This window comes from Saccopteryx bilineata, chromosome 4 (genome assembly GCF_036850765.1).
Source record: "Saccopteryx bilineata isolate mSacBil1 chromosome 4, mSacBil1_pri_phased_curated, whole genome shotgun sequence".
Classification (NCBI taxonomy): domain Eukaryota; kingdom Metazoa; phylum Chordata; class Mammalia; order Chiroptera; family Emballonuridae; genus Saccopteryx; species Saccopteryx bilineata.
The window spans coordinates 42,936,092-42,945,374 of record NC_089493.1 but is presented as its reverse complement, the minus strand read 5'-3'; the positions used below and the strand labels follow the sequence as shown (position 1 = coordinate 42,945,374).

At 40.2% G+C, this 9,283-nt stretch overlaps 1 pseudogene; it reads right to left on the bottom strand.

Moving 5' to 3' along the window:
- Positions 1-3,461: 3,461 nt before the first annotated feature.
- LOC136335416 (BRISC and BRCA1-A complex member 2-like) lies at positions 3,462-5,763 on the bottom strand (annotated as a pseudogene).
- Between the last annotated feature and the right edge of the window lie 3,520 nt (positions 5,764-9,283).

Sequence of the window (9,283 nt, the reverse complement as noted above, 5' to 3'; positions counted from 1 at the left end):
AACTAGACTCATCAAGACAAAGAGAGAGAGGACTTAAATAAATAAAATTAGAAACGAGAGAGGAGAAATAACAACTGACACAACAGAAATACAAAATATTGTAAGAAAATACTATGAAGAACTGTATGCCAAAAAACTAGACAACCTGGATGAAATGGACAAATTCCTTGAAACATACAATCTTCCAAAAATCAATCTGGAAGAATCAGAAAACCTAAACAGACCGATTACACCAAAGGAGATTGAAACAGTTATCAAAAAACTCCCAACAAAGAAAAGTCCGGGGCCTGATGGCTTCACAATGGAATTCTACCAAATATTCAAAGAAGAACTAAATCCTATCCTTCTCAAACTATTTCAAAAAATTCAAGAGGAAAGAAGACTTCCAAGCTCCTTTTATGAGGCGAGCATAATTCTGATTCCAAAACCAGGCAAAGACAACACAAAGAAAGAAAATTATAGGCCAATATTTCTGATGAATATAGATGCTAAAATCCTCAACAAAATATTAGCAAACCGGATCCAACAATATATGGAAAAAATCATACACCATGATCAAGTGGGATTTATTCTGGGGAGGCAAGGCTGGTACAATATTCGTAAATCAATCAATGTGATTCATCACATAAACAAAAAGAAGGAGAAAAACCATATAATTTCAATAGATGCAGAGAAAGCATTTGATAAAATCCAGCACCCATTCATGATCAAAATTCTCAGCAAAGTGGGAATACAGGGAACATACCTCAACATGATAAAAGCCATCTATGAGAAACCCACAGCCAACATCATAGTCAATGGGCAAAAATGCATATAGATCAATGGAACAGAACAGAGAACCCAGAAATAAACCCACAGCTCTATGGACAACTGATATTTGACAAAGGAGGTAAGGAAATACAATGGAGTAAGGACAGTCTCTTTAACAAATGGTGTTGGGAAAATTGGACAGGTACCTGCAAAAAAATGAAACTAGATCACCAGCTTACACCACTCACAAAAATAAACTCAAAATGGATAAAAGACTTAAATGTAGGCTGTGAAACCATAAGCATCTTAGAAGAAAACATAGGCAGTAAGCTCTCGGACATCTCTCGGAGCAATATATTTGCTGATTTATCTCCACGGGGAAGTGAAATAAAAGACAGGATAAACAAATGGGACTATATCAAACTAAAAAGCTTTTGCACAGCTAAAGACAACAAGAACAGAATAAAAAGACAAACTACACAATGGGAGAACATATTTGACAATACATCTGATAAGGGGTAATAACCAAAATTTATAAAGAGCTTGTAAATCTCAACACCAGGAAGACAAACCATCCAATCCAAAAATGGGCAAAAGAGATGAATAGACACTTCTCCAAAGAGGACATACAGATGGCCAATAGGCATTTGAAAAAATGCTCAACATCACTAATCATTAGAGAAATGCAAATTAAAACCACAATGAGATATTACCTCACACCAGCCAGAATGGCGCTCATCAACAAAACAACACAGAATAAGTGCTGGCAAGGATGTGGAGAAAAGGGAACCCTCCTGCACTGCTGGTGGGAATGCAGACTGGTGCAGCCACTGTGGAAAACAGTATGGAGATTCCCCCAAAAAACTGAAAATCGAACTGCCTTTTGACCCAGCTATCCCACTTTTAGGAATATACCCCAAGAACACCATAGAACGGCTCCAAAAGGAGAAATGCATCCCCATGTTTGTGCAGCATTGTTCACAATAGTGAAGATCTGGAAACAGCCCAAGTGTCCGTCAGAGGATGAGTGGATTAAAAACCTTTGGTACATATATACTATGGAATACTACTCAGCCATAAGAAATGATGACATTGGATCATTTACAGTAACATGGATGGACCTTGATAACATTATACAGAGTGAAATAAGTAAATCAGAAAAAACTAAGAACTATATGAATCCATACATAGATGGGACATAAAAATGAGACTCAGACATGAACAAGAACGTGTAGGGGTGGGGGAGTGGGGGGAGGGGGGATGGGGCGAGGAAGGAGAGAAGGGCTGGGGGAGGGGAGGGGCACAAAGAAAACCAGATAGAGGGTGACAGAAGACAATTTGACTTTGGGGGAGGGGTATACAGCACAATCAAATGTCAAAATAATCTGGAGATGTTTTCTCTCAACATATGTACCCTGATTTATCAATGTCACTGCATTAAATTTAATTTTAAATAAAGGAAAAAAAATATAACAATATGGACATTTTGCTGAATGTGTCTAGATACATCACATAACCAGTAAGATATAAAAGATAGAAAGTGCCTTGTTTCTACGTTCTTGGGACTTTAGGAGAAGTTGAAATCAATAGTGCTCAATCTTCATGCACTTGGGGGATGGTAAAATAGGAGAATTATTTTAGGAACCTCTAAGGCAGAAATCACCCTGAGCATAAGCAAATTAGACTAAGATCCCTGGGTCTATAATCTTCATACAACGTCAGGGTTTTGTGAACCAGCACAAATTTCTGGCAGACTGGTCCATGGACCAGTGGTTGAAAAACATTGGCTTTAAGCCAAGGACACCCTAATTATATTATAAGAAGAAAATCCATATGTAAGGGAAGTAATCTGGGAAGGATTAACTCTGGACTTGTTAGCTTTTTCCCCTAAGGGAAGAGGAGTAAGTAGTAATTTGTGTAGCAAAGTATAAGAAAAGAGGTTTATCTGCTGGACACTCCTGGGTGCCATGTGTACCTGTATTGACTATTTTGGTCATAATGGGTGTCTAGAAATGAAGTGTTAGCAAATCTATGATGTCTACTTGCTAATATCACTAACTGAAAGGACTCTCAAATTGGGATTTGGTAGAAGATATTCTGCCAGGGGACTGTGTAAATGGCTTGGGATGGGAGGTGGTATCAGCCAGTTCTTCAGAGTCCTTTATTTACCACCTGCTCTAGTGCAGCAAGATGAGCTTATCTTCACAAGGGAGGGGGCGTTGAAACGAAAATCAACAACATAAGGGAAGAGCTTGAATCACACATCTGACTCTCCTGGCTTTGATTTCAGGCTCACCAAGCAACCTTTTCATTAATGCTCATATTTGCCCCTTTATTTTTTTCTTTTTTAAGCAAAGGAGGGTTTAATCTTAAAACTCAAAAGAGGTCTTAGAGACAAAGAATAAGGATGTGTGCATTTATGATGTCTTACTTTCCCTGGAAAAATATTGTGTCGTGATTTTTGTGACATTATTTCTTCCAACTAAGAACTATACCGAAGAAAGCAGAGTGAGCCACCAGAGATAGGGGGCTTGAGGACAGGGGATGACCAGCCCTCTGAAGTTTGGGTTTCAGATGGGGCTTGCAAAGCTGCTGTGTGAACAACACCTTGCCATGAAAACATTCCACGTGTCTTCCAAGAAGAGGCCATATGTGCTGACACACATGTGGACCGAGCAGGCTGGCTGGCCAGCTGTCAAGACTGGTATTTCCTAGAGCTTTCCATTGGCAAGCGCTGCCTCCCAAAATTGAGGGACAAAGGTTTGGAAATAAGCCTGTGCTCTTTTGGCCATTTCATTTCCATCCCATCTGGGGCTGTGTGGATAATTTTGAGGGGCCTGGGAATAAAGCTGTCCACTCTTGGTAAAGTGATAGATGGACTGACATGGAGAGCCAACTGGTCTTGAGGAAGAACAGGGGCAGGTCAATGTGTACAAGAAAACAGAACTCTCTCCGTATCAGCAGCGAAGTGAGTTTTGTAAAGCCTTCTGCATCATATTCCACGACATCGGTGCCAAAGGGACTGAAGAAAGCAGCAATGCACTCTGTTTTGTGCTATCCTTGAGTCCCGTACTGCACCTCACTGACAAGCAGGTGGCATACTTGAGAAGTGCAGTCAGTAAGACATCTTCCTCCTGGAAAAGCTGGATTATGAAAAGCTGAAGACCCTCCAAGTGCACCTTCAATTAGGGGTGACAAGTACAGCTTGGGGTACATCTGAGTGGCTTTGATGTCCTCAAAACTGACAGAAAGGAGGGCCATGTCTTCTCCGGGGTCCTTGTTTACATCCTTGAGAAGGTATGTGGGAATATTACTGAAATCTACCAGCAACTTCAAAAGGAAAGGAGCTGAAAATTCAACAGTCCATTTTTTTTCCCTCCAGCATAAATTTCCATGTTCTCTCTATATTGTGGCTCTTGTAGCGATGTCTGGTATTCAGCCATAAGAAGGGAGCTCTCGTGGAGACAGCTGCATTGAAATTGGTGATATTGTTGCGTAAGTTCCTTCACCTCAAGAAAGGGGACACAGTCAAGATGCCAGGAGGCAAAGTTACGCAGAGCTGAGGGGTCTGGCAGGAATTCAGCATCTTGTCCAAAGATAAAATCAAGGCCAGCTCTGTGTATTGGACACTGAAAATGATGTCCCATTTTAATGTCTCTCCAGCATATGGTATGTGCAGTTTAAACTGGTCACAGTTGGGCTCAGGAGTCAATGATGTGCAGCCAGATTTCAAGTCAGTTGTCCTCAAACACTGTGTAGCATCCAGTCCCACTTGTCCATTACAGACCACACTAGATATGAATGGGGAGAGCCACTTCTGGAGACATTTTAACTTGATTGCAAATCACCACTGAGGTTTAGTCCATTCTGTAACTGGTGACTAGTTACAGGAGTCCAGATTTGCCTTGTAGAGAAAGATTCACTAGCCTTACTAATGTGAGTTTTGGTCTACATGACAGTTCAGTTTATGATATCAATGAATAGGTTTTCTATTCATAGTCCAGTAGTCATTAGTCTAGTGGTTCTTAAACTTTAACATGCGTGGCAATCACATCATGTGTGCCTGTGCTTGGTTAATCTCAAGCAGAGCTTTAAAACTAGATTGCTGGACAATCTATAATGTGAACCACAGATGGAAATTTGAAAATTTTTAAATTTCTAATAGCTACATTTAAAAAGTAAAAAGAAACAGGTGAAATGAATTTGATAATATTTTTATTTAACTCAGCATATCCAAACTATTCCCATTTGAATATGTAATAAATATAAAGCTATTAATGAACTAACCTAGATTCTTTTTCTTTTTTTGTGATAAGTCCTCAAAATCTGGTGCACTTCACACAGCACATCTCAATTTGGACTCACTGTATTCCAACAGCTTCAGGAGCTAGTGACTCATGTATAGGACAGTATGGTCTTAGAACCTCTGAATTCTCTGAATTTATTTTCCTGGAATAAAGTAGCTAAGTTAACACTGTTTTGAAAACTCGATCAGGGAATTTTGGAGCAACCGCTGAAGCCCATTCCTGGAATCCAGGTTAAAATTCTTGCTCTTAAGGTTCACATAGCCTCCAAAGGATCTAGTGTTCCTGTCTCCAGCAAACAATGACAAGTAGTCTTTGCTTTTGTGGCATTCATGTGGGGGCACACTGGCTTATTGGAGCTTTAAAACACAGGGCTTCTGCTCTTTCTGTCCCTAGTTTCTTGATACTAGCACCACACCATCACTTCCTATATTCTTCTGACTTCACTTTAGTTGCTACCGGGGTATGGGGCGGGGGGAGGGGGGGAAAGAAATAAAAAGAATTAGAATTAATAAAGACTTCTGTTCTAGCCTGCCAGATAAACCAGCATGTCTTGTACAAGATCTTGTTTGTATTTGTGACAAGGGTTTATGGGTAAGAAAAAGGACTGGTACTTAAATACCAGAAACATTCCCATGGTTGGCCGGTTATACTGTTCACTTTAATCGCTTGCATTGTCCTTCTCCAAATCGTTCGTCCTCCGGTGCATCTTGACAAAGCACATGCAGAACATGAACAGGTGTGCAAAGCCTAGATGAGCAAAACTGATTTGCTTGTAATTTGTTTGTGAAGCAATTAGAACGTGTTTGAAGTGATTTTAATTTCAGAGCCCGAGTCACCAGTCTGTTTTTTTTGTCAGGCAATTAGTTCCACTGGCTGGGCCAGAGTGCCTGGGCGCAAAATGTGGAGGGGAACCGGGCGGATGGAAACCGGGCGGATGGAAACCGGGCACCCTTCTCGTTTTTGCCAAGCGTTTCTCATGCCAGGTTCTTTTGTCTCTCTGGTTTATTTTGGGTGAAATTCTCTGCTCTGCACCAGGTTCTGTGTCTTTGCTGAGCATGGTGCTGTAGATTAGTGCTCTGGATAAGGACTTGGAGGAAGGTAAACAGATAGAGGAAATACTTCTAGATTGTCTGGAAATGAGTTAAGCTCTTCTACACGTGATTTTATTTAATATACAAACAACCTCAAATGACAGGTATGAATATCCTCATTTTACTTATGATGCAATCAAGGGGCAGAGAAGTTAGTAATTAGCCAAAGTTATACTTTTCAGAAGGGCAGTTGGGGTGGCACCATGGGTACTCTGAATCCCTGAACTGTGTTGCTCATTCAGGTACCCCCAGAACCGTTGCCTCCACAACTTGGGAGGGACCCCATTTGGATGAAGACACAAGACAACAGTAACCTCAACAAGGCACTTCCACCGCGAGGACAGGGACTTTATCAGTATCCTCCAAACCCAATGAACTTGACTCATTGAAAGTGTGTCATAGGCACACAGGAGGCACAGCCACATTCGTTCAGGGACTGAAATACATTGCCCCACCTGACTCTCACAATGACCGTGACAGCTAGCATGGAAAGGTATTGTTATTCTTATTTATGATTACTTTGCTGAAATTAAAGGGGGTATCTTACATTCCCAAAGTGATTTAAACAAATTTTTGAGTTGTTGTAGTTTTAATTGTTGTGGTAACAACTTACCTATGGAGACTGAAGTTCCCAGAAGCAGGGACCATTTCCTATACATTTTATGTCCCCCTCTTCATAGAACAGAGAGAAGACATTTCTATGATGACAGAAAGCTCTATCAGACAGTGCTGTTCTAGAGGGAGTCAGAGGCCAGTTGGTGACCATCTCACATAATATCCGACTTCTGAGCCGGAAGTGGAATTTAAATCTTTTGAATGACTAAATGAATACCATAATGGAAGTGTTTTCTTAATATAGACTGAGCTAATTACAGTGATTAGTCATAGGTTGAATTAGTGTTTGCCGGGGTAGTTGATTCTGTTTTTCAAAATGAATGGTCAAAAAGAGCAAAACAATTCATTTCATAAACATATCAAAATGTTATTTTGAATGTGCTGAGTAATAGCAAGATGCGGAAGCAGTTAGTCAGTAATCACTGCTATTTTTCAGTAATTTTAAGCAAAACAAGACCAATGTCTGTACCAATATGGCATTTAAATAGTCAAAACCAACTCAGATTATGAATTAACTCATTTATTAATAATTTACTTCATTTATTTTGTATCATTTTTCATGAAGCTCAGAGTGTATCATGGTGATTATTTTAGTTAGTGTCTTATCAGCTATCTATGCCAGGGGAATGGCATTGCCTTTTTTAAAAAATGAGAGAGAAATGAAAAAATATTACAGTTTTACTTTACTATGATGCTCAGCCAGCAGGTATGGTATCCTAAGTCCCCTCTGCTTGTCCTGTGATTGTCTTACCTACACTTTTAGGGACATTTGAATTTAAAAAATGGCAAAACAGATACCAGAAAGGCTTGGCTTCTTGTACTAAGTTTCCCAGAAAGTGTAGATTATCTTCAGTTGCTAGCTTCCCTAACTAGATTGTTAGGGAAGAAATTCCTTTTATCAGTTTAGTAAATTGGCATTTTGTGGAAACGCAATGAAGGCTATGGCACATTTAACCCTTTTTGGTCTTTAACCTCATATATGAGACTGCTTGCTCTTAACTAAGACTGATCTAATATAGTTTGTGCAAGAGCCATAGCTCCAGGATAAAACAACCATTCGCTGATATTTTGAATGTCTATAAGTGCCAGGCACTGTGCTAGAAACACAATGACCAGTGCCCCACGGTCCCTGATCCCAAGGAGCTCATGGTTTATAGATGAGCAGACTGACAATTACCACAGAGGATGACCAGAGGCTTCTATAGAAGCCACATTGCTCAGCATGGGGGATGAGAAAAGACTTCACAGGAAAATAAGATTAAAATTCTTTCATGAAGTTTAGGTAAGGGTTATTCAAGAAAGAAGTCATGTCTTTTATTTATTTATTTATTTATTTATTTATTTATTTATTTATTGAGATGGGGTGGGTGAAGGGAGAGACAGGAGAGAAAGAGAGAGAGAGAGAGAGAGAGAGAGAGAGGAAAAGAGAGTGAGAAGCATCAACTTGTAGTTGCTTCACTTTAGTTGTTCATTGATTGCTTTCTCATACATGCCTTAACTGGGGCGCTCAAGCCAAGCCAGTGATCCCTTGCTCAAGTCAGTGACCTTGGGCTCAAACCAGCAACTTCAGAGTTTCACACCTGGGACTGCATTGCAGGTAGATGCCCCATCTACTGCACTACCACTGGTCAGGCAAGAGAGCATGTCTTGATTAAACGGTAAGCCGTGCAGAGTCACTAAAGCATAGAGATTCCAGGGGACCGCAAAGAGTAGTAGGGGAAGGAAGCTCTGGAGCCATGTCATCCCATATGGTAGCCAATAGTCACATATGGTTCTTTAAATTTAATTCCAAATTAATTAAAAGCAAATAAAATTGGCAATGCAGCCTCTTAATTGCATTACCGGTACCTAAAGAGCGCAATAGTCATTTGTGGCTACAGTGTTGGACAGTGCAGTCCTAAAATGTTCCGTCATCATAGAAAGTTCTATTGGATGGTACTTCTCTAGAGATTGGCAGGTGTCATTCAGTAAATTTTGAATGACATGAAAAGGTATATGGGCCTTATTCTGAAGGCAAAGAGATGCCACTGAAGTAATTTACACAGTGGAGTAGAATGATCAAATTTGTCTATTAGAAAAGTCACAAAAAGAATGAGAGAGGCAAGACTTCAAGCTGGAGAGACCAGTATAAAAAGCATTTTTCACTCACCTGGGAAAGAGAAGCAACAAGATTTATGATTTAAAAGTGGAGGGTAAGGAAGGCAGGAGTTAAGGTTAATCCCTGGCTTGGACAGCTGATGATTGGTGGTACCATTAACCTAGACAGGGAATAAAGGAGAGGAAGGAATATGTCTGGGGAGGAGAGATGATAAAAGTCCACATTGTTCTTGAATCTGAGGTGAACTCTATGGCATCCAAGTGAGTCTGCAGAAGGATTTGGATAGTCTAACCCAAAGCTCAGGAGACCAATCTGGGAAGGAGATAAAGATTTTGAAGACACCACCACCTGGAAGACATTTGAAGCATGGAAAAAGTGGAGTGAGAAGCTAAGAAGGCCAAGGACTGAGCACTGACAGCGAT